This window comes from Sorex fumeus, unplaced genomic scaffold (assembly GCF_029834395.1).
Source record: "Sorex fumeus unplaced genomic scaffold, SorFum_2.1 ptg000014l, whole genome shotgun sequence".
NCBI classification, from domain to species: Eukaryota; Metazoa; Chordata; class Mammalia; order Eulipotyphla; family Soricidae; genus Sorex; species Sorex fumeus.
In genome coordinates, this window is record NW_026606071.1 from 32,113,623 (window position 1) to 32,137,780 (window position 24,158).

Below are 24,158 nucleotides of genomic sequence, written 5' to 3' on the forward strand. Positions count from 1 at the left end.
AACACCACTCTATTAGCTATGGAGCCTAAAGAACACCATACAGAATTATTGGAAGCGACCCCCAGAATTTCTGAACACTGTTGAGACACCTCCCAAAAACAGAAAAATTAATTTGAATTAATATCATCTATACCTTAAAGTTCAAGATAAAGAGCATGACATCAAGAATAAAACAAAAATATGTTCAAGCATCATTTCCAAACACATTCAAAGAGAAAAATGAAAAACCAATATTCTCATTTGATTGATCTTTGATGCCATCACAACCATCTCAATAGTGTGTGTGTGTATATATATATATATATATATATATATATATATATATATATATGGGGGGGCTGGAGTGATAGCACAGTGGGTAGGGTTTTTGCCTTGCACATGACCAACCCAGGTTTGATCACTCCATCCCTCTCAGAGAGCTCTGCAAGCTACCAAGAGCCTGGCAAGCTCCCGTGGAGTATTCAATATGCCAAAAACAGTAACAAGTCTCACAATGGAGACATTACTGGTGCCCACTTGAGCAAATCGATGAACAATGGGAGGACAGTGCTACAATGCTACAGTACTATATATGTGTGTGGTGTGTGTGTGTATACTTACATAAAATATATATTTTTCCTCTTTCTGCTAACCTGTTAAAAAATTCAACCCCTGGAAACAGGTGTAAGAACATGACAATCTCTTTTGAGTCCAAAATTTAATTCTTCAAGTTCTGGTTTTTGAAATCTCTGACTAGGTAATGTCAGAGTAGAAATCCAAAACTGAGATCCTTAACTGTTATGATGTATTATTCTTTTTTTACATTTCTAACAATGATGATTCATTTAAATTAAATTAGAGTCTTTCTTTTCATATATAATGCATGATAAATTCATTATTAATGATGAAAACAACTATGTCATGACGAATATAATCAGTGGTATCTAATTAAAGAATAAATTCCAATAATACAGTGATATGTGTCTTCAGTTTTAAGATTCTGGAATATTCTAGGAGTTCTTTTATGAATTTAAGTTGATAACATTTCCTTGGATTCTGAATTGTTTTTATTAATGTGGGGGTCAAAAATCATAAATTATAGACAGGTATAATGATATGTTTTATGTTTATATTTATTCATTTCATGTTTTTAAGTGTATTTTACTTGAGAAATTACTTCTTTAAACTACAGTTAGTACAGAATCATCAGTAACACATCAACTTAGCCATGTATTTTACATATATTTTATATATATATATTTTTAAATGTATCTCATCAGAAGACATTTTTTACTTAATTGAAGGGTACAAAACATACATTCATACCTTGTAAAAGCTCATTATCCTTACAAATCAAAATAAATCAAAATATGCTAAAGTCATACATATTTTGATGGGGATATTTAGAGATTATCCTGAAAAACAAATTTAGAATTTGTATCATGATCTAAGTCTGGAAAACATTTCCAAGATTTGATCTCAATCTCACTGAAATTATTTTCAAGATGATAGAATCTGAAAGCTCTACATTCATTACTAGTGAGTTAGTTTCCTTAGAACTGCTGGAAAATCTCAGTATATATTTATAGCACAATTCTACCTGAAGAAATGGACTCATTTTATATATATATATATGTATATGTATATATAATGATTTCTAGGGCTGGAGCGATAGCGCAGTGGGTAGAGCGTTTGTCTTGCACGCAGCCACCATAGCCAACTGGAGTTCTATTCCTCTGCCCTTCTCAGAGAGCTCACAAACTACCGAGAGTATCTCACCTGCATGGCAAAGCCTGGCAAGCTACTCGTGATGCATTCGATATGCCAAACACAGTAACAATAAGTCTCATGATGGAGACATTACTGGACCCACTCGAGCAAAATCGATGAACAATGGGAGGACAGTGACAGTGACCAATGATTTCTAACTATCCAAGTATATATATGATATGTGCAGAGATAGTTAAGTATATGTGTATGTCTGTATATACATATAGATGTGTAATCAAGACTTCAAGATATTTGGATTTCCAAGTATGATATTTGAGAATCAAACTCGTTTTTATTATCCTTTCATCTTCAAAGTTGAGCTACAACTGACTTAACTGCTTTAGTGCTCTTCATTGCTCTTCAGAATCTTATTAGAAAAAAACTTTCTTTGGAAGGATCCCTATTAATACTATAGTTGAAATTCAACCTGTCTAGATGGTTGAGTCAGTCTGTGAATTAGCCCTACTGTCATAATATAACAAAATCATTAACCAAAATGTTATCTTCAACTCATTTGTAAGGGGTATGCTTTGCCTATTTATGTCCATATGACTTTTTCTGTCCAATCCTTATTCTAATCTTCAGATAGTAGTTACAAAATTTAGGTGATTGCTTTTAAGCAATTCCTGAGTAGAATAATATAGATGGAATTTGCCAAAGCAGCAAAGTAACTGAAAATTTGCTAATTGTTTCCCTTTCATTACTGCCTGACCTTTGCCTTTTCCTATTTCCTTTTATCTTCTTCACAATTGATTGTTTAGTCCATATATTCAGTAGCACTGTAGCACTGTCTTCCTGTTGTTCATCGATTTGCTTGAGCGGGCACCAGCAACATCTCCATTGTGAGACTTGCTGTTACTGTTTTTGGCATATCGAATACATCACGGGTAGCTTTCAAGGCTTTGCCACCGGGGACTCTCGGTAGCTTGTCGGTCTCTCCAAGGGGGACAGAGCAATTGAGACTGGGTGGGCCACATGCAAGGCAAACGCCCAACCCACTGTGCTATGGCTCCGCCCGTATATATTTAGTAATGATAAAAAATGATTTTTATTTCAATTGTTTCCCATAAAGATATTTCTATTCCCTCACCAATGAAAACCCATCATTTTTTTGTATTTCTAGTTGGTCTTCTCAAATACCGGTTCAAAAGCATCACTTTGTTATCATTGAAGATATTTATATATCTTAGCTCTTATTTATAAACATGCTCAACTTAGATGCTTCTGAAGTACTGAGTTTTTCAACTGCTTTTACTTTAGGGATTTATTTAAAATAAATACATCAAAATTTTTTGGGAATAGAAGTATAGTGGGTTAGATTAGTGGTTTTTAGAGTCAAAAATTCGTTGAACCTGAATTTTGCTAGCCCTTCCACATTTTTGTGAAATTAATAACTATGTGACTACAGAAAAAGCAGTTTCTTCTTTTGTAAAATGCATATTGCTATCCTTATAGATTTGTGGTTGAGGAAGAAAATAAATGATTACAACATTGCCTGTCATGTAGTAAATGTTCATTAAGTCTATATTAGTGGTTTCATTTTTTTTTATGGTTTGCTTTTCTGGAACCCAATTGCCCTGGTTTTTATTATCTTTTCTGACTGCCGCAATACCTAGATAGATCTTTCTTTTCCAAAAGCTATGATAGAATTTTAAAGATCCAAGTTTAAAAGATTCTGTTCTACCTGGTACCAGACTAAAAATGGATTTCTTCACAAGTGCTTCTCCCTGACAGGATGTAGTCCTCTTCACATTAATTTAAACTGTTTCTATTTCATCTCTTCTTACACAATGTCCTTGAGACATACCCAATATGCTGGATAAAAACAAAGAGCAAATATTTTCCAGCCTAATTATAGGGGAGAATTCTGGGCAGCACCTATGAGAGATGGGGATTTAGTTGTGCCTCATGCCACCACAACCCATTATCCTGAGGCAAATAGAAGCATGAGATGAGTCCCTGACTCACTAGAAGTTTTAAAATATATGTTAACTATAAGCTACTTAGATGATATAAAAAATCTGTGTGCGGGCTAGGGTCAAGGTTAAAAAATTATTAATAATTTCCAAGGACCTAAACTTTCCTCTTGATTTTTCCTCTGTGATGCCCTGAAATAGTGTCATGATGCACATAATATAACTTTGCTTTCAGTCTTATTTTATCAAGTGGTAGAAGGTAATAATTCTGGACTCAGATTGTTATGCCTCATATAAAAATCCTACAAACTGGCCATTTACTATCTAATTAAAGTCCTAGAACATTAATGTCTTGTGGTTATTCATAAATATGATACTTCTACATTATACTAAGCCTAATTTAGTTTATTAATATTCAAAATCTGCAGTTAGTAAGATTATCTGTTGTATTGACAAGAGCCTATTCTTCTATATTATGTGTGTGTGTGTGTGTGTGTGTGTGTGTGTGTGTGTGTGTTTGGTTGGTTTGGTTGGTTTGGTTGGTTGGTTTTAGACCCACACTTAGAAGGGCTCAGAGCTCAAGGCCTATTCTGGGCTTTGTGATTAGGTCACTCCAAGAGGACTATGTGTGGTATCAGGAATTGAACCTGGGTCATCCATTGCAGGATAAGTGTCCTACCCACTGTATTATCACATTGGTCCCTATATGTGCTCTTTAAATGTGATAATCACCTGGATTTTTAAAAAGTCCATCACATAGACTTGGCACCTCATCTTTGCCAGCCACACTCTTGAAATTATCCATCTTATAAAGAACAATAAAAAAAATGAATGTTTGCAAAACACACCAGATGCTGAACAAGATCAACATCTGAATCAATACTCTTTCCTACAGCTTTATTAACCAGTTTCGTCAGTTTGGGTAGGTATGATTTGGATCAATTACAACTCTAGTTCAGTCTAGGAAGGGTAGAAGGGTCCTATTTCCAGTGAATAAAGAAGAACTATATAAAAGTCTGCATTTAGCACTTCTTAGAACTTAGTGATGATTTTGAATATTTGATAATATCATTTTGGTTGCATAGGATACTATATCTGTATTAACAGTTTCTAAAAATGTTTTCAAAGGGGAGACTAGGAGATAGTACAATGGTTATAGTACATGCATCTGATATGGTTTAATCTACAGCATCATATAGCCTCTTTGACATTACTGGTATAACCGAGAAGGTGACAAGTCACTGCAGGGTGTGGTTCTGGAGGTCTCTTAATACACAAAGGTGTCTCTAGTGGCCCATAGACCACAGGGGGCAAATAATACCTTATTCTAATGATTCTTGCACTGAACCCCAGACCATTTGACAGACTATTTCCAGGAGTGGATCCATGACCCTTTGAGTACTGATTAGGAAATCACCTCAAAAAATATCTTCCAGGGTTCAAAGAGGTAGTGTGGAGGGTAGTTCTCTTGGCTTACACATGGCCAACTAGGGTTTGATCCCCATTACCCATAAAGGACCCCACGTCTTCCAGGAATGATTCTTGAGTGTACAGTCAGGAGTAACACTTGAGCATCACCGGGAATGGCTCCCAAACCAAAAGTAAAATAAAAAAAATGTTTTCCAGGTTATATTAGAACATTTTATAATATAACTAGAGGTTAATATATTCATGTAACCAAAACAAATGCACCCCCTAAACCTTACATATAACTGGAAAAAGAAAATAATTATTTAGTTAATGTGAGGTTTTGTGTTTTGTTCTGTTTTTTGCCCTTTAAGGTAGAAATGTTATTGTGGTGGTAGTGATGAATTCCTATCTTACAAAACCATTTTAGCAGGTAGGTCTTGACCTTCATAATCCAATAGAGATCTCTGAGGAGTAAAATTGATAAGTTAATGTGATGTTTGAAGATTTGAATTTTTTAAAGGGATCTTAGTCTTTTGAGAGTACTAAGATTTCTTTATTAGAATCAAATTTTGTTTTTATTTGAATGCCTTTTGCGATAGAGCTTAGGCTCACTTCTAAATACTCCTTTTCCTTTACTGTATCCTATAATGGTAATGACATTCAATTGAAGCATCAAAGTAATGAAGTTAAGTGATAAAGTTTCTGTCTCATAGGGAAGAGAACCAGGGTCCAATCCCTGGAACCCACTCCCAAAACACAGAAATTGAATCATGAAGTGAATTTCCAATCAATTAATTCCATGAAAAAAGCATCTGTAACATCTCCACTTTATTTATAGATGCTTTTCCCTTTGCCTCAAATACCTTTCTTTTTTCCACCAATTTTTCTTTATTATGTAACTTCTTTAATTTTAAACTACTTGACCCAGCTGCTGTTGATTCTTTTTCCTACCATTTCTTCTAGACAAGTCATTTTTTTCTCCTTCACCTTGTACAGCTTATTCTGTTTTGTGTCACTGGGATTCATTTTTAACTCACTGGAGTTTTATTTTTCTAACTCAAGTTATTATTTGAGAGCCATTTTTTTCTTAGTCAGGTCTAAATATTATGGGTCCTGATGCTTTCACGATATGGGATGACTTCTTTAATATATAAAACTTTACTTATACAGAATTAAGACAACCAACATAAGAATAACTGCTGAAGTTTAAAGATTCCTAATATCTCTTTAGTCTATTTTCCAGAACACATACAAGGAAATATTTCTTAGTCAAAACCTTTCTTTTCCTGTCATTTAGAAATATATGTAGCTATAAGACTCTTACATTTTTTTTAATTGAAGGACCCAAAAGCTGAGATTCATTTATGGTAAATCTGCTTATTTTAGCATGTACCTCCAGTATACCCAGTACAATATACTCTCATAGAAAGTACTTAACAAATGTGAGAATAACATTATACTTTATTAAATATTAAAAAATATTCACCCCTTTTTCTTTTTATAGAAAATAAAGATGGTACAAAATTTATACCTCCCTATCCCCAACAACCGGACTAGTGTAAGTTAGATTTTCCCCTTGTTTACATAGAGTAAAATCAGTCTTTTTGACTCCTAGTAAGAGCACAAAATGACTGGCTGAAAATTTTGTCTCCACTGACCAACTATAATAATATTTTAATGTAGCTTTTGTCCTCTGTCCAGACTCCTGAAGATTGACTCACTTCCATGCAGAAAAAGGCTCCTCTTAAGATAGAATGGCTTCGGAGCAAGACATTCTCTGTCTGATCTGTTATCCTGTGACACCATCCTTTCATGTCTCCTGTCCACAGCTAGTTATGTCTTGCCTCTCTCTAAAAGAAATCCATTTTTGTCTCACTACAAAGAATGTTTGCAGAACTTATGACCACGAGGTGCGCTATTATAAACAGTCCATCCCACTTGCCAGCGTGGGATGGTACCTTTCTTCAGATTTCTGAATAGTCCTTCCATATAAATTGTAATTTTGTTATTTGATAGTGTAATTACTGAGGGTGGAGGGAGATAATGAGCAAAAGTGAATTCCTAACAAAGCAGCCAGCCTCCTTGGAAACTCCTTATGCTTCTGCATTGATATACAGTCACACTCATGATTCTCAGCGGACTGCTTTTATGTACTATTTTCATGCTACCAGCCCTTCTCTGCCAGTCATAACTATAAACTTAATTTGTCAATATTATCAAGAGTACAGTCATCTAACTTTATGTGAGCTTAAGTCTCACCTTCCCCATGATTTCCTCTAGCTCCTAATCCATTCCAAATTTTTCCTGGCTGAGGTCCCAACAAAACATCACCCATTTTCTGCAATTACAATAGATGAGGTAAGCTAGATTTGAGAGGGAGGCCTGGGAAATAACCAATTGCAAAAAGGTAGAGCCAGACTACCTCAGATGCAGTAATTGTATATAATGACTTGAAGGTACAAATTGGAAATTCAAGCCTGAGGACAATAAAATAAGCTTAATTTTGGTTTAACTTTGTAGAATAATGAAATGTTGGAACACCTCCACCTCTACCTTAGACAGAAGTGAATGCATTTGACCAAAATATTGAAAAGCTTGATTGCAATGGGGAATGCTAAAAAATGTTTAGGGTATTTGGATAAATAGTTAGAAAGAAATTGCAAAGCAAGAAAACAAAACTAATTAGAAGAGATTCTGAGGAAAAATGCAACTTGTAGGTAATCAGGATTCTGATTTGCAGAACTGCTATAAAAAAGAAATGTGTTCAGAATAGATATTGACTAGCATAAAGATCATGAGCTCTGGTTTTTATGTTTAACTTTTCAGATATTGGCAAAAGGCACTACCAGTATTGTCCTGTGAAAAAGTGCAGGAATTATATAAACACTGAACACTATGTTTTTTGAACCTTTAATAGTTAATATCTGAGAATATTTAAAACATCAAGTTATAAATTTGAGCTTTTCTTTTGTTAGCTAAAGTTATGCTTCAGAAAATATGGAACATGAAAATTCTGTTAAGGGTACATAAAATGTGATTGTAATATGTTTGAAACAAGATCATTTTACAGTCATTATTTTATAGATTAGCAAACACAAGCTTCATTAATATTGAATCCGTTACTTCTGATAAGTAACAAATGATTTATAAGAACCAAAGAATGTACTTTTATTTTACAACCTCACATTTTACAAAAGTGTATAAAGTTATAGTTATTAAAAATTCAAAAGGTTAACATTTTATATATAAGAAGAGCAAGGTACCAATAGATTTAATAGGCGATAAAGGGTAGAGTATGCAATGCTCAGACTTTAGAATCTAATTGTTCCTGTACCTTTAGACTATCATATTTCAGTGCTGCCCCCCGCCTCACTTGTCTTGCTGCCTCTTATCATACCCCCTTTTTGCTTGTTAATTGACTTGGGGAAAAGCAGAGGGAAGAAGAAAAAGAAGTGGTGGAATTAACGAACCCTGCCTATTTGAAAGCAAATAAGTGACTCCCGTAATGCCAGTACTTTAAATAACATTGTGCTCCAGAAGTCAAATCACCATCAACCTGCTTTTAAATTTTCATTTCCAAATAAAAAATGTTATAAAAATTTATGTCCCCAATCTTAAGAGGTCCTAATACATAAAAGAATCAAAAATATACCAAGTCAAATACATATTTGACTTACTCCGATAAAGTTCCATTAGACCATACACACATTCCCCATGGTGAAAGAATAGACCACAAATTTATTGAGTGATGGTTCTCAATTATATAATGTCTTTTAGCCTTGGACTTTTTATTTAATAAGGGAGATGGTAAGAGCTATTTATTCTAACTGAATTCAGGGAACATTAATAACTGGGCATGCCTTAGAAAGTGTCTTCTGGGAGCACTAAGAGTTGGCTTGTATTTTGTTGTGCTTTCTAAAGTATTGTTCCCTGTTCTTTAAAAATGGGAGTACTGCTATTTATTCAGCCACTGATTAAACTGACTGAAGCAGGCATGAAATCCATATTATTTTTTAAAAAATATAGTTGAATATTCGTGAGATACATCATTACAAAGCTGTCCATGATTTTCAGTCATACAATGATCCAATATACATCCCTCCATCAGTGTATACTTCTCAGCACAAATGTCCCCTGTTTCCCTTTCCCTCCCACCATCTGCCAACACCCTACCTCGACCTCCAGCCTCCTTCTATGGCAGGTCCTTTTCTTCTTTCTCTCTCTCTATCTCTCTCTGTTCTTTTGTGAATTATGGTTTGCAATAAGGTACTAAGAGGTCATTGTTTTTGTTCAGGCCATTCAGTACTTTTATGGAAATGGTAAGTTCCCCATGTTTATTGACAAAGCATGATTTACAATACTTTTTTAATAGTAATTTCCTGTATGTTGTTCTAAAATCACACCCATCACCATAGTATCACTTCCATCCAACAATTTCCCAAGGACCCTACCCAACAAATCAACTCAGTTCATGTTTTTAAACTATTTTTTTTTTGTTGAGTAACCATGAGATACACAGTTACAAAGCTGTTTTCATGAGCAGGTTTCAGTCATACAATTATCTAACACCCATCTTTCCACCAGTTTCCATATCCCACCACCAATGGATTAGTTCCATTCTGTAGACCAATTCAGTTCTCAAAATCTTGAATAGCAGAACACTTTTAAACTCTTCTGTCACTGTCACTGTCCTCCTGTTGTTCATCAATTTGCTCGAGTGGGCCAGTAACATCTCCATTGTGAGACTTGTTGCTACTGTGTCTGGCATATCGAATACGTCACGGGTAGCTTGCCAGGCTCTGTCTTGCAGGCGAGATACTCTGATACTCTTTGTAGCTTGCCCAGCTCTCCCAGAGGGGCAGAGGAATTGAACTCAGATCGGCCATGTTGGCTGCGTGCAAGGCGAATGCCCTACCCGCTGTGCTATCACTTCAAGTTTCTCTGATTATTTAGATTCCTTGAAACCATAAGGAGGAGGAAAAGAACTCTCTCTCCTGAGCATGAATCCTGTTCTAGGTGTTGCTTTCCAAATAGCCTTTTACATTGATGATAGTTCTTCTTTTTCCTTGGAAGAGTGAGGGACAGAGAATACAATCTGAATCGTTATTATTAAAAAAATCACATCCCAAAGGATTTTATCTATTTGAACTATCTTTTTATACTTTCTATATATTAAATTTAAATTTCTCAGAATGTACTAGATGATTTTACCAATGTGTCTTAAACAAGCAAGCCCTACTTAGTAAATAGTAGAAAGAATTTTAAGAGAACAAGCAAACAGAGGCACTATGATTGGTATAACAGAAAAGTAAAAGAGCTTGCGTACCCATAATAGGAGTGCAGGCAACTCCAGAATGGCAGGCCCTGAGTCGCTTTGGAAAGCTGGTTATGTGGGGGGGTATTTTCCAAGTTGATTTGGTTTGAACTCTGAAGAGCCACTGTTAGGATCATATCAATGAAAAAAATTGAATTTGAGTGATTTCTTCCTTCTTTGAGTCTTAACTGAAATGTTTTACTTGCCTATGAATTATGTCCTGTCCTTGGACTTTGAGAAGGTAGCACTGTAGCACTGTCCTCCTGTTGTTCATTGATTTGTTCGAGCAGACCGACTTATGTCTCCATTGTGAGATATGTTGTTACTGTGTTTGGCATATCGAATATGTGACGGGGAGCTTGCCAGTCTTTGCGGGTGGGTGAGATACTCTCAGCAGCTTGCTAGGCTCTTCGAGAGGGGCAGAGGAATCAAACTCAGGTTAGCCAAGTTGGCCACGTGCAAGGCAAACACCCTACCATTGTGCTATCTGACGCAAAATTGGTCGCAGAGTAGTTACTTTTATATCAAATATTATCTCTCCAAACACTTCGTGGTCTTATGACTTCATGAAATTCACTACCAAGCCTCCCCCAATACTTGACTATCTACTTCAATCATTTAATATATGAGTTTGGAGTCACCTACTACACTGATGTGCTAGAGTAAGTGTATGTGATAGTTGGCTTAACTTGACTTCACTATCTATGTTTCAGGGGAATTTACTGGTAACCATTCTTCTTAGATGTATTAATCTTAGAACACAGTCATAGTGGAAGCTTTGGCAGTTGAGAAAACATTGTTGTATTATAATAATACTGCCTTGGGAAATCAAAAAGCCCACTACCAGTTCTAATAATGAAAATAAAGAGAAAGTGGGACTCTTATTTAAATTATGATGTTTATTAAAAGCACCATGTAACTCTGTAATTTACTGTGGTCTAATACTTATGAAATAATTAAGAATTCATATTTACCACCAAATGTAAGCTTTATTGAATTTTGTGAAAATAGACATATTTGTACTTGTCAAAAATTGGAGCTTTTCTGCATTAAAAAAAAAAAAGCAAGCAGAACCCAGCAGCTTGTGGCAGAAAAGTGAATGGACTATATGTGCCTCCCCGGGAGGGATGGGGTGTCACACCTTTCCACCTTCCCCCCCCCCGGGGGGCAGCAGGATGGTGGCTGCCTCGGAGCTTATTGGAAAGCCAGGTATGAGCTGGTGGTGACGGGGCAACTGCAACCGCATGGGACGGGGGGCATTCCCAGTTCATCCTTCACGCCTTACCGAGGTCATGAGTTGCCACCCACGAGCGGCTTTCCAGCACAGTCATGGCTCCAAAGCCATAGAAACCAATCTCATAATTATCTGACTCTTTGTAGAAATCCCTCCAGACTTAATAAGTAAAATATCAGAAATCCAAAATCACACAGCCGCTATTGCAGCCACACGGCATCATTTGGATCTCATAACCAGCTATAGAAAACAAATTATTTCACAATGCCTTTTCAGCAATTCTGATTGTTGGGTGGAAACTCTAAACAATTATGGTGCATCTTTTGTCAAAATAATGAATGTAATCAGAGTAGATAGAAAGTTAAGTAGAATTCATCTGCCTCACAGGTATTGGGAGGGGTGAGAGGGGGATATATTGGGCTTCTTGGTGGTGAAAAATAAGTACTGGTGAAGGGAAAGGTGTTTGATCATTAAATGGCCGAGACTTAAACCAGAAAGCTTTGTAACTTTTCCCACAGTGATTAAATAAATATAAAAAAAAATAGAAACATTTTTCTTTTTTATGTCTCTTGAGCTCCATGCCTACTATAGGTGTTGTATATAGAATAATTAAAAAAAAGTTTAAATTAAAAAAAATTGGAGCTTTTGCATGAATGTTTATTATATAAAATCAGCACTTAAATTCAAAGTAATAATAATCATTGCTTTAAATTTTCTTTTAGTGTGAGTTTAAATCTTTGTCTAAAATATTTTGGAGGAGCTAAAATATAAAACCAATTATAATGGTATATTTATAAAATATGAGATAATAAAACTTAGAACAATATCTTGATATATAAAGTGCTACGTAAGATTATTTTTGCTATATTTATACTTTTTAACAAATACCAATCTCAACACAATAGGTGACAAGAAAGTAAAAACAAGATAATTTATTGAATTCCTGCTCTGTGCCAGTTACTATTTTGGGTATTGGGAATAGAATCTAAAATAGAACTGAGCGGTGTCTGTTATACAGTACCAAATTTTCTTTCCCCAAATTCTGAGGAAAAAATTTCTACTAGTTTGCCTTTGCTTCTGTGTGTATTGTAATTTTCTTGAGCTTAGTCTCACTGAAATAAAGTTTCCTGTGTAACAAACTCACAGGTGATTATTTCCATCCTAAGTTTGAGTTCAAAATATTTCTTTAGTTGCCATTCACTGATAATAGAATTTTTAAAAAGTATTAACTTTATAGATAAACATAATTGTTATTACTTATAATTTATAAAAACATATAGGAATATTTAACTGTAGAAAAACATTAGTTTTATTTTTTATTATAGTTCGTTTCATTTTGGAGTTTATTTTGTGAGGTTATTTTTATGTAATAGGCCATCACAAATTCACAAATCACAAATCATCCTGTTAATCGTCAATTGCCTCGAGCAGGCACCAGTAACGTCTCCTTCATCCTAGCCCTGAGATTATATTCAAGGCTCTTTAGGAGAATGAGACCCATCATTGTTACTGGTACTTGGCATATTGGGTACGCCACAGGGAGTTTGCCAGACTCTGCCATGTGGGCAGTCTACATTTGGTAGCCTGCCAGTTTGTCCAAAGTAGGAATGGGATAATAAGATGTCATAATAAAATGTCTGGAGAGGACAGTCAGGCACGGGGGCAGGAGACTGCACTGTTCTCTTCCGGGAGCTGGTTTTTATAGTCTCTGAGTCTTGGCCATTGATGGGATTACACGGTGCCAGGGGGTCCGTTGGTGGGTGTGACCCCCACCTACTGGAATTTGGACCATCTGGGTGGAGGATGCTCGGCCCAAATCCGAGTAGGCTTGGAGATCTCGGCCCCGGAACCCGCGTGACTTTAATAGGCCATATTCAAAACATTAACATATTAGAAGTACATATTTTGAAACTTCTAAATATTAGGGAGAGTGGGTCATACCCAACTGTATGCCTGGTCATGATTGGGGGACTTTATGGAATGCCAGGGTTCAAATGTGGGTCAGCCACATGCAAGGCATCAGCCTTATCAGTATGTTTACACATTTGTAGAAAGAAATTCTTGAATCCTTGATCTGATGGTCTTTTAGTCTAAGGAGGTTAGACCCTACCCTACTGACAGCTATCTGAAACTTTCTTGGTGGCTTTGACTGGTAATATATGTTTTCAAATATTGGTAATGATACTCGTATGTCTTAGGCATGGAAATGCATAATTTTTGGCTGATTTCAATTTTGTTTAAACTAGTTATTTTGAATCAACACATTTCTGCACATTCTCAATGAGGAAAGACTTGGTATATAACATGAAACTAATGTTTTTGCAACCCAACTCCCAGTCAAAATCTTCTCAGTCTACTTGTTCACACCCTGTGTATTATGATAATATTTTATACAGACTGCTTTTATGGAATCTGATAATTAAGTGTGCTCAAAGTATATTTTGAATTCCTGATTTCAGAGAACCAAAGGTAAGTTTTATTTTTTAATACTTAGCATAATGCTGGGGAGATAAACTAATAAAAAAACTAATAAAAGCTCTGTAAGAATTAACAAAATATCTTCAGATGGCTTTGTACTTAGGATCAAACTAAATTGACATAAATGATATATTAACTATATATTATTTTGTGATTTTTGGGGCATGTTGGCCTGGTGTTTTGAGCCACACTTGAAAGTTCTCAGGGCTTACTCATCTCTCTACACTCAGGGATAATTCCTGCCAGTGTTGGGAAATCTTATGTGGTGTTGGGTTCAAATCACATTGGCATCATGCAAGGCAAGTCTATCCATTTGTGATGCCCACAGTTGAACCCAGTTCAGCAACATGCAAAGCAAGAAACCTAGAAACTGTACTATTTCTCAGATATTAAATATTTGCCTTATTAAAAAATCAACAAATAGAATTTTAAAAGTATTTTAATATTAAATATTTTAATATATTTTTAAAAAATACAGATTGCATAAATATTTTTTAAAACTGGGAAATATTTAAATATCCATTTGAATAAAAGATGTGTATCTGTCCTATAGTATCCAGTGAGATAGTCAATGATAATGACTGTTGTATAGAATATTTCTCATAGCTGATGATTTCAAGTGCATACCAACTTATAAATAAATATATGTTAAGAATGTAGTTTTCTTGCTTCAGTAGTCTGAATGTGTATGTCCCTACAAAATGCATATGTTGAACTAGAGTTAGTACAGTAGTTCGGGCATGTGCCTTGCTCATAACCAAGCCAGGTTCAATTTCTGACACCATATACAGTTCCCCAAGCATCACATGAAGTGATTCCTGAAAAAAGAGCAGATGTTGATCTAAGTACCTCTGAATGTGGCATCCAAATCAATAATAATAATAATAGTAATAATGAACAAAAATACCCAAAAGTTATATGTTGAAATTCTTAACTTTGATATTAGGATATTATGATGTGGGCAATTAAACTATTGGAGCAGGAATCTCATGAATGGGATTATTGGCTATATTTCAGTTCATTCTCTTCTACCTTTGCACAGTTGGCTTCTTGTAAGAAGACAGTGTTCTTACACACTGATTCTTTTAGATCTTGTATATCTCAGCCTGTGGAACTGTGAAGAAAATTTTATTTTTCATAATTTACCTTACCTTACTAGGTAAAGGTAAAGGCCCTCCCGTTGATCGTCGATTTGCTCGAGCGGGCCCAGTAACGTCTCCATTGGAGACTTTGTTGTTACTGTGTCTGGCATATCGAATACTCTCGGTAGCTTGCCGGGCTCTCCGAGAGGGGCGGAGGAATCGAACTCGGGTCGGCCATGTTGGCCGCTTGTAAGGCGAACGCCCTACCACTGTGCTATCACTCCAGCCCTTACTAATCTATGGTATTTTGTTATAGCACCCTGATCAAAGACAGCTGGTATTCTTTAGCACTGTGTGGGAAAATGACCTACGTGACTTTAAGCCAAACATTATCATTTAATCCTTTTTGCTCAAATTATAATTTGACACTTTTCCCTCAGAAAAGAATTTTTATAACTCAGCCTGTGATATATAGACTCTAGGTAAAGACCTTTTTTTGTAATAAACAGTTTTCATTTATACACATCAGCACAAAGTTGCTCACTATGTAGAGTACTTATTCCTATTAATGTGATTATCAGGAAAAATGCAGGAAATATCTATTTTTTATTAAAATCCTCTGACTAAATTAGATGAAATATGTATTTTCAAAAGATCCACCCTGAGCATATGCTCTGGGATTCTCTAACCTACTGCACTTTAGTTTTCTGAAACAGCTAAAAAATAACAAGGAACATATCTGATCCTAATTAAATGACATTTGGTGACAAAAACTTGAATTTTTTTCAACTCCCAGGTTATTCTAAGGTGTGACCAAGGTGAAATACCAATTCTGATCAAATGGATGTTCAGAAATTTGTTCAATTATTTAGTCATATGTTGAGACCCATTTGCTGGACAAAAAAAGAAAAGACATTTGCTTCGGGTTTAAAGATAATGTCAAATGTCTTTTCTTTCATTCCTTAAGCATAAAATATGTTACAGAAGAGCTTGATAATCGCAAACGTTTGCATTTTGAAAGATTTCTATTGTTATGAACTATTTTTATTCATTTGGATCTTCCTGGAGGGACTCTATCTCACTGGGAGGTAATCTATGTTTAGTCTTAACTCAAAAACTGAAAGCTCTTCAAAAGACTTAGGGGCATACAGGTCATTAGCAAAAAGCTGAAATTGAAGTATTCACTGAAGTATCCATTATAATAATGAATACTACATTATTATGAGATTTATTTTCCTGTAATAATAATTTTCCCACATGGACACCCTTCAATATTTTATTAGAGTTCACTTTTAAACCTATTTCTGAATTCAAATAGTATATAAACAAAATAAATTATAATAAATACATAACAGGAGTTTAAAAAAAGCCAAATATAAAGTTGATTTCAATCTTTTTCTTCAGAATAACAAAATGTGAACTATTGGAATAACATTTTGTTTGTATTTAGGAGTTATTTTGTTACCAAAAAATCGAAGTAATAAAATAATCATTGCAATAATGTAAAAATAAATCTAACTGCAGTATTTATGTATGGACTAGACTATGTCTTCTACATTAGGGCTTTTTAACTTTTTCTTTTTTTATAATTTTATTTTATTTTTATAAAGTGCTTCACAATATTTGATTACATTTAATATTCAAACACCAATCGCACCACCATTACACCTTCCCACTACCATATTTTGAATGTTTCCATCCCGAACCCCAAACCCTGCCCCCAAAGCGAACCAAAATAATTGATTTTGTATTGCTTGCTATGAATAATCCACTAAAAATGTTCCACAATAAGTTTCTTAGAGGAAAGTGTGTGAAGATTACTGTATTTCACCAACGAGCCATTAAGCCTTCTATAAGAGATTAGTAACATGTTAAAAGTTGAATCTTGTATGCTTATATCTATGTCTGTAAAAATATAATTGCCCCTAAGCTTGGCTGCCTTCTACTTTAAACCCCATCAAATGTGGTGTCATACTCTTGGTATATCGGTGATGTCAAGTATGAGATGTCTAGGAATAGGTTCGCTTGTGGGTTAGGCCTGTACAAGTGTGTGGTAAGTGTGGAAGCCATTGAGTTCTGGAGGTTTTTGGCCGTGGGCCTGGCTCCGTTGGGGCAGGGAGAAGCCTCCCTCACCCCACCCTGGGTTGCCCCAACTGAAACATTCTGGCACGGGCCCTGGAGGTATGTCAATGATGTATAGTTCTTTCTCATCTTTACCTTTTTCACCAAAAAATATATATATAGCACAGTGGGTAGGGTGTTTGCTTTGCATGTGGCTGACCTGGGTTCGTTTCCTCTGCCCCTCTTGGAGAGCCCGGCAAGCTACCGAGAGTATCTTTCCTGCCCGGCAAAGCCTGGCAAGCTCCCTGAGTCATATTTGGTATGCCAAACATAGTATCAAGTCTCACAATGGAGACATTACTGGTGCCCGCTCGAGCAAATCGATGAACAACTGGAGGACAGTGCTACAGTGCTACAGAATTCATCAGAGTTGGTTTTGAATGAAGTTGCGCTTTCAGAAGTTTTTTTACTACTCCAAAAAGTTTTGAATCCCCCAATTCTGTTAGGGAATTTACATGGGATCATGACTCAATGTTTGAGAAGCTAATTTCTATATGATTTCCCAAAAGAAATCATATTTGTATGATATAAATTTTGAAGATTTGAAGGCTAGGAGTTTGAAGATGTTGCTGATGCCACCGGAACCCCTTGCACTCTCCAGAACCCTGTTCACCATCTTGCCTTAGACACTGAAAAATTAGCATGCCAGGCATGGAATTCTACGTGTGATCCTTGCTGGAACTCTATGCATGATTCATGCTGGACATCGCTGGCTGTTTTGCAAGGTTCAAACAGAGTGGCGTCGGCCAGGAGCAGAGAGACCCCAGCGTTGGCCTTCCCTGCTTGGTCCCAGCGCAGTCGCTAGGGCTGCAGCAGAAGACAGAGGAGCAGGAGGAGGAGGCAGGGATGCAGAGAAGAGGAGGAGACCAGCCTTCGGGGTGCTGCTACCGTCTTGTCTGCTATGGTATAGAGCCCGAGTCAGGGCCCCAGTACCTGCGGCCACCAGCTCTCACCCCACCACGGTGACCCTCGCCACCAGCCCACCTGCACACTGCCTGGCCGCTGCTCTGTGATGGGGTCCTGCTCTGCTAGCTGCTCAACAACCTCCAGGTACACTCCATCAACCTCAAGGAGATCAACCTGAGATGGCAGATGTCCCAGGTGCTGCCCAGAAGATGCACGCAGGTGCATCTTTGTCAACGTGCAGATCGTTCCAACAAGTCAGCCGACAAAAAGCTTGCATTTAGCAGACTGGGAGCACCTGTAAAAGCGATTAGAGGTCGCCCCAAAATCCTCTGTCCCTCTTGGAGAGCCCGGCAAGGTACCGAGAGTATCCCTCCCACACTGCAGAGTCTAGCAAGCTACCTGTGACATATTTGACATGCCAAAAACAGTAATAATAACGGGTCTCATTCCTCTGACCCTGAAAGAGCCTCCAATATGGCAGCATCGCAAAGAACAAGTAAGGAGAGACTACTACAACCACAGGGCTGGGATAAAAAAAGACATTACTGGCACCCACTCGAGCAAATCAATGATCAACGGGATGATAGTGATACAGTGATACAGTGATGATATAATATTTAATTTCATTTGTCACTTGATCACTTGACATTCCGTTACTCATCGATTTGCTCTAGTGGGCACCAGTAACGTCTCCATTCCTCCCTGTCACATGCTAGTATAGCCCAATGGCGTCTGCTCGCTCCACGAACATGAAGAGCCTCAAACCATTTGTTCAGGGTCTTGACAAAGAAGTCTGACCATCTCGTAGGTGGGTGACCACACAATCTTTTGACGTCCCGTGGTATCCAGTTGGTAATGGCTCTAGTCCAGCAGTCGTCTCCAAATTGCATTACGTGTCCAGCCCATCTAATTTTTGATGTCTTGGCAAACGAGACAGCGTCTCTAATACTCGATCATCGACGGAGGTTGGGACTCCGAATTCCTTCTCTCACTTGAGTGGAGCGTGACACTCTAAGCATAGCTCTTTCATGTATATAAACTTTCATGTAATCATTTTATAAATATTTATTAAGTGCTGGGTTTAATCCAAAGCTGCATAGGAAATATTTATGTGTGTAAAATATGTTTCCAATATCATCAGATAGTTAATCATGTTATAGATGAACATAGATATATTATGAGAATTGCAATATAATCAGTTCTGTGCTAATTAAATAGATGTAGAAATCAAAAGGGACCATATCTCAGCTCTGAGTCCAGAGCAAATATATCCCAAGAAATATTTGAAATGGGTTTCAAAGGATAAAGTGTCTCTAGAGAGCAGAATAGGTACAGTTAAATAAACAAAGCATTCTGTAGAGAAAAACTGTTCCATTGTGTGCAGAATTTACAGCACAAGTATAATGACCAGCTGTCTGTAGATGGCTGTTACTTTGACCCCAGTTGAAGAGACTTGAGGGCTTCACTAAGGATTTTGATCTTGTTCCCAGGGCAATGATTGCATCCATACAATGTAATTTTGAGTTGTTCAAGACTATTGATTTCAAAGCTATATCTTTGCTCTGACACCAAGCTGTTTCCCCATAGCCATACATCAGGGTTTTTTTTTTAATATTAGTCAATTTTATATTGCTAAAATGTTTCACAAATGATATCTCAACTTCTTAAAAATAGAACACTTGAATGTCCCTTAAAGATCAATTGACTGGAGATGACTCAGGGATAACGATGGGGGGTTGTGGACACTGTAATGGTAATGAGGTTAGGTAATTTTATACACAAAAACCGTAACTTTCAACATCATTTTAAACACATGGGCTAGAGCGATAGCACAGTGGGTAGGGTGTTTGCTGTGCACACAGCTGACCTGAGTTTGATTCCTCTGCCCCTCTCAGAGAGCCCGGCTACTGAGAGTATCTCGCCCTCATGGCAAAGCCTGGCAAGCTACCCGTGACATATTCAATATGCCAAAAACAGTAACAACAAGTCTCACAATTTGTTGTGAGACGTTACTGGTGCTCATTTGAAAAATCGATGAACAACGGGAGGACAGTGACAGTGAGTGAACTATAATTAAGGAATAAAAAAAAAGATGCTCATTAGGACACATTAGTTATGTCTATTACAGATAAGCCATGATGCTTGAGGTTTATTACTCCATTAATATGCATGACTATTTTATTTTTATATTCTAAATTTTATGCTATAAACATCAAATTATGTTTTATGTAAAGGATGTTCATAAAGACTTGCAATTTCTCAAACTATAAAGTATAAAAATATATGAAAACCTTAAGAATTAATGCAGATAAAAGCATCAAGAACTAAGGATTTGGGTAGAAAATGCTACAGAAATTATTACAAAAATAGAGTATCTTTGTATATTTATTAAATTAAACAACTTTACCCCCCCCACACACACATACACTTTATTCAAGCTCTGTGGTTTATAAAGTTGTTCATGTTCATGATGATTTGCTACAGGCATTCAATATTCCAACACCAAACCCCAAGCCACTATCATCTTCCCTCCACCATTGTCTCTCTTTTTCCAACTACCCCCAAAGCATGCCACTGTAGCAGATGTGCAATAATTTATTTTATATTGATCATTACCACTAATTGGCTAATGGAATGATTCAGAAATATTTAAGTAAGAGAAAATTTGTGAAAATTGTTGTATCTCACCATGGGGACATAAAGTTTCTGTCTGAGGACTTACTAAGCAGTGAAACAACTTTAGTCTTCAGGATTATTTAGAATTCTTTTTTTTAATCTTTTGTCGTTGAAGTTAACAAATGAATATTGCAAACATTCATTTGTTCAACAAAATCTTATGAACATCCAACATAAAGGCAGAATCTGAAAAGTATTTAATTTGTAAATCAATGCATCACAAACATATTAGTTTAAGCAGTGTTTATTATTTTTCACAAGTATCAGTGAATGTCATCTGTCTTTCATTTGTTTTCGTGGTATTGATGGGACAGTCGGAGCTGTCTGATCTAAGATGAACTTGGCTGGGATTCTCACCTCTGTTCTTTGGTCTTTTATTCTCTGGACAGTTTTGTCTGGGCAATGGTAGATATCCCAGATTAAAGTAGAAAGAACTGCACAGAGTCCTTCTGAAGCTTCTACTTTGTCAAATCTGATAACATCAGATTGGCTTAAGGCAGGCAAATCACATGACTACCTCCAGATGTGTTTTCACCATTTATTGAAAAGAAACTTCAAAGTCACAAGTAAGGGCAAACAAAACAAACCACGTCACCCATAATGCACAAGCACAAACGCCACTACAGCCACCATCTTTTTTCATGTCTCAAGTGTGAAAGACAAACAACTCTTTATTTCCCATTAAGAATTGAGTTGAGGGACTAGAGTGATAGCACAGCGGGTAGGCATTTTCCTTGCATGTGGCTGACCTGGGTTCAATTCCCAGCATCCCATATGGTCCTCCAAGCACCACCAGTAGTAATTCCTGAGTGCAAAACCAGGAGTAACCCCTGTGCATTGCTGGGTGTGACCCCCCCGTGAAAAAAAACAAAAAAAAAGAATTTAGTTGAACTCTTTTCTATTCACAAAAATGTAGTGACTTTCCCAGAACTTTAGAGTGATTTTGAGCCTATTTAAAACTCTTCACAGATGTTTCCAAACCTTATCCTGGTGAAACCTATTAATAGAACTAGGGGAGGTGGAGAGAGTTCAAAGGGCTAGTGAGCATGCTTTGGAAGCAGGAGACCCTGATTCTGTTCCCAGTGCCACATTATCTCCTGAATCCAGGTATGATCTAAAAACAAATAAGTAAATAATATCACTTAAGGACATATTTTAACTTCACTTAATCACTTAATCACTTAACTTCCCGTTAGTCGTCGATTTGCTCGAGCAGGCGCCAGTAAAGTCTCCATTTGTCCCTGTCGCATGCTAGTGTAGCCCAATGGCATCTGTTCGATCCGGGAACATGAAGGGCTTCAAACCAATCGTTCATGATCTTGATGAAGAAGTCTGACCATCTGGTAGGTGGGCGGCCACGCGGTCTTTTGACATCCCATGGAATCCAGTCGGTAACAGCTCTAGTCCAACGGTCGTCTTTAAATCTCATTACGTGACCAGCCCATCTGATTTTCGACACCTTGGCAAATGAGACAGCGTCCCTGATTCTTGATTGTCGACGGATGTCAGAACTCCGGATTCTTTCTCTCATTTGAGTGAAACGTGATATTCCAAGCATAGCTCTTTCTATTCTTCTTTGGGAGACCTGAATAGCGTTCTCATCCTGTTTGCGTAGGGCCCAGGTCTCTGAGGCATATGTTAATGCAGGAAGAACAGTGAAATCAAAGAGATGTGCCCGGAGCCGGAGATTCTTCGTCCTCTTAGCTATTTCTTCGATATTCTTGAAGCCGTTCCAAGCCGCTCTCTTCCTCCTGCGCAGCTCGGGTGCCAGGTCATTTGTCATGTTGACCTCTCGACCTAGGTACACATAGCTGTTGCATTCGGAGATGGTCGTTCCATTGAGAGTGAATGGGGCGTCAGGAACGAGGCTGTTTCTCATAAACATTGTCTTCATAAGATTCAGCTGTAGTCCTACCTTTCCACTCACGGTCAAAGTTGGCCAGCATTTGTGCCGCTTGGCTGATGTTTGGTGTTATTAAAACAATGTCATCAGCAAAGCGGAGGTGGTGTAGTTGCCGACCATCTATCTTCACTCCCATTCCTTCCCATTCCAGTCGTCGCATGATGTTCTCGAGGGTGGCACTGAAGAGTTTCGGTGAAATGGTATCACCCTGCCGCACCCCTCTCTTGACATCAACGATCACTTCTTTGTAGAATGGTGAGATCCTGGTAGTGAATCCGCAATACAGCTCACGGAGGATCCTGATGTATTGGGCTTGAATGCCCTGATTGGCTAGGGCTTCAATGACCGCTTCCGTCTCAACAGAATCAAAGGCCTTCTTTAAATCAATGAACGTTAAGCAGAGCGGCATCTTGAACTCCCGAGAAACCTCAATGAGCTTGGTTATCGTGTGGATATGGCCGATGGTGCACGTAATATTTTAACTAACTGGTTGAAAAGTAAAGGATCATAAGAATTTATTCATCGGGCTAGAGATATAGAACAAGGGACAAATTCCATGCATGCAAATGACCTTGGTTTAAGATCCAGCATCACATAAGATCCCTGAGCACCTCCAGGTGGAGCGTGTTCTCTACCACAACCTGAAAAAAAAAAGTGAGTGTGGGGGGGGGGGGGGGAATGGTTATTCAGATTCATTGTTTGAGAAAGGTAAAGATACTTTCTAGCTATACTTGGTTCCCTAAAACTTATAGTGGGTTTCATTTCTGAACTTTTCAACAAACGGATCCTCGAAGATTTTGCTCTATTGTTATAGCTTAAGTTCTTATTTTTATCTTAATTTACATCAGGAAAAAGCTAATTTAATAATTAAATAAAAAATAAAATAATTCAAAGAAGATTGAAATCTTAAGTACATCTCAAAGACAAAATAATGTGGCAGTCTACGGTGACCAAATCCAGAAAATGTACAATAGCGTTTTTCAGAAACTTTTTAAAATTAATAAGTAATATATTTATTTGAATGTTAAAAATCATATAAACTTTATATGTAGAATGTGCTAAATTCTGTCTTTCTCTTACTTTTTCAATTAACTTGTGGAATATCAAGGTTTCCCTTGATATTCAAAAGTGGAACTTCCTTATTGTGTACGATTTGGTAGATTATTTGGGGGAACTGAGAATTCGATTGACACTAATTTATATGGAAATTTTTTTAGCATTTCCAGGACCATGAACATTCCACTTGCGGTGAGCAGGGGAAACCTGTAGTGATTATGGTAGATTCAGAGATTCTGCATCTTCTGTATAACTCATTCTGACTACAAAGCACGATCTGAGTAATTTGATGCTTCAATAATGTCAAAAGTAA

The 24,158-nt window shown here is 36.9% G+C and overlaps 1 protein-coding gene and 1 non-coding gene across 2 annotated transcripts in view; both read left to right on the forward strand.

The window, feature by feature from the left end:
* The window catches only part of SPAG16 (sperm associated antigen 16), a 1,095,878-nt gene that overhangs the window by 874,183 nt on the left and 197,537 nt on the right, over positions 1-24,158 (forward strand). The window lies entirely within an intron of this gene.
* LOC130021235 (small nucleolar RNA U3) lies at positions 9,976-10,179 on the forward strand. Its single transcript, XR_008792126.1, has one exon. It is a non-coding gene; the product is annotated as a small nucleolar RNA U3 (small nucleolar RNA).